The sequence below is a fragment of the Macrobrachium nipponense genome, chromosome 4, assembly GCF_015104395.2.
Source record: "Macrobrachium nipponense isolate FS-2020 chromosome 4, ASM1510439v2, whole genome shotgun sequence".
Lineage (NCBI taxonomy): Eukaryota > Metazoa > Arthropoda > Malacostraca > Decapoda > Palaemonidae > Macrobrachium > Macrobrachium nipponense.
In genome coordinates this window covers 55,442,431-55,445,253 of record NC_061100.1, presented here as the reverse complement: position 1 = coordinate 55,445,253, position 2,823 = coordinate 55,442,431, and the positions used below count along the sequence as shown (strand labels likewise).

Genomic DNA, 2,823 nt, shown 5'->3' with positions numbered 1-2,823 from the left:
TCTCCCATTTATGCATTTATATCTTATGTCTTTATGCAAAATTTTTTCTAAACAGTAACTTTGTTTTTTTCTATGATGGACTTCATATAGGTCACATAATTAGGGAATCTTTGACATGCATCTATGACTATGGTCATGACAGACTTTACATTATTCTTTTGGTATTACTTAAAATTATTAGTGTCAGAATGTATTTGCAGTCAGAAAGACTGAGTTTTCATTTACTTATTTGCTAGAAGTGAAGGACAGTCTTTGCCATTCTCTTGTCGAATTTTTTTTTCTTTTTATTTTTTGCCATGTTAATTTTAGAGTAAACTTGTATTTTCCTGAAACATGAGTTTCCTCTAGCCTTAGTTCAGTCTCTTCTTGGGAGCAACAAGTCACAGAAGACTTCGATGAACAAGGGTGGCGATGGTGATTTTTAAGGTAGGTTATTTCTTATGGTTTTGTGGTTAGAATTTTGATGTGAGAATTGAAATTGGGAGAAGGATAACACACACACACACACACAAATACACACATACACACATATAAATATATATATATATATATATATATATATATATATATATATATATATATATATAAAAATCAAAATATATATATTATATATATATATATATATATATATATATATATATATATATATAATATATATTATTATATATATATATATATATATATATATAACTATATATATTATATATATCCCATTGAGACCCGAGCAGTAACTACTGAAGATAATAGATTGACCTTCACTGAGAACAGGCATAAGGTCTTAGTAGGAAATTACTTTTTCGATTTGGGTTGCACCCTTAAGTGTATCAGTACGTACAGTACGAGTAAGCTGGACATCAGGTCTCTTAGCTATCAAAATATTATTGAACAATACACTGATTATTTGAAAAGAAAACCACAGAAACTGCTTGCAAATTTATTATGAGAATAACAAAGAAACTAAACCATTATTTTCGAAAAGGAAATTATTCAAAATATGAGCCTGAAATTTAATTATAACATTCATACAATGGGTAAGAAAATGAACAAATTAAGGATATCTGTTGAAACTTTACTAAATGGAAAACATTCACCACAAAAATACTTCACAAGAGCAGCAGACAATTCTACATTCCGCCATTCAATTATGATTTCCGATTCGTTTGAACTCTTGAGTTTGATGATTACTGGAGACAACGAATTCAGGAAAATATCAGTCTGAAAAATATATTGAATAAAAGTAGGAATGTATCAAACATTCATTATAAAGAACAAGAAAACATGCTGAAACACTACTAAGGGGAGTGAAATGCAACAATATTTCTTCATGAAGTTAAGCACAAAATACTTCACTGGAGGAACACATAATTCTATAATTTTCCACACCCCCAGGATTTCTGCACTTTTTAAACTCGAGTTTGGTGGAAGTGCAAGTTGCATGTGCTTAGCTTCATTGGTTCTGAAATCTTTGCTGGGGAGTGGCCGTGACTTCTGGCGTTTTTCCTTTGGCATTTCAGCTGAACAATTTTGTTCATCCTCTTCATCATGATTATCACTTGGGCCTTCTGTTCACCTGCATTTGACCAAAGAGCACCATCAGTTAACTAAATAGCTAGTGACATTTTAGAATCTAGATACTTCTTAAGTTCCCCACAATTGACTTAGTGTTCCATCCAGGCATTACTTGTTTCTGCATCAAGGAAGTTTAAAATACAGCGGACTGTCCACTTATTTGTCTTAGAAGAACTCCCATAGTAAGATAATATCTGATCATGAACATCAACTCCTCTCATAGCAACATTATACTCCCTAACTGCTGCATGTCTGTTCAACTTTATGTGCTTATTTTCCTTTAAAGACCACCTCTTGCATACATCTTTAGGTTCAGTTGAATGGATAGTAGAAGCCATGAGAACTACTTTCTTTTTCATGCCACTGTGTTATAGCATAGGCACCATCAGATCTCACTTGGTTGTAGGTAGCTAGCTCCTCTACCTAGTTTTGTCACCTCTTTCTCAGACTTGAGTTTGGCACCCTTAGGAAGCATGTTCTTTTTTATAGTACCTGTACCTTGTAAGTTATGCTTGATCAGCTCTAAAAGTAAGGCTGGAGATGTGAAATATCTATCAAAGTACATGATAGTTCCAGGATCAACGCTACTGACAAACCTCAGAACAGCAGCTTCTCCAATACCAACATTCCTGTCTGGCAACACACCGTGTTCCCTAATGATTTCAGTGAGAGGTTCTTTACCTGTAAATATCTCAAAATCTAAAACAGTACCATTAGGAGAAGATAAAACAACAATTCAAACCATCTGGATTAGGTTTACCTAGCACATGCTGTCTCAGACTACACTTACCCCGAAAAGGTATCATGGACTCATGTACACTTACTTTACTTGGTCTAGGTAACTCTAAACATCTTGAGCGAACACTTTCCAAAATTGGCCTTATCTTCCATAATCTATCACATTTTCTTGAAGCTACAGTAATCAAATTGTCATCAACAACTTTCAGATTGCTCCTAATTTTGAAGTACTCATCTCTGGTCACATTTCTACAAATCAAATCGTTTTTACTATACCTCTCCCAATACATTCTAATTATAGGCATCCCTATACAGACGTCACAAAATTTTATTTATCCCCTATAAAAACTGACATTTCCTTTAGAGATATACCAATTTTTCAGCAACATAACGTTGATTTGTACCATTAGTTATTTTTATCAAAAAATTTTTATCTATGTAGGCTTCAAAATAATCAATTGACCTAAGTTGAGCTGTAGTGACTGCAACCTCAGGAACTGGTGGATGTGGGCCAAG

General features: G+C 33.3%; 1 pseudogene; it reads right to left on the bottom strand.

Annotated features, from left to right (window-relative positions):
* Nucleotides 1-1,658: 1,658 nt before the first annotated feature.
* LOC135211753 (piggyBac transposable element-derived protein 2-like) lies at nucleotides 1,659-2,375 on the bottom strand (annotated as a pseudogene).
* Between the last annotated feature and the right edge of the window lie 448 nt (nucleotides 2,376-2,823).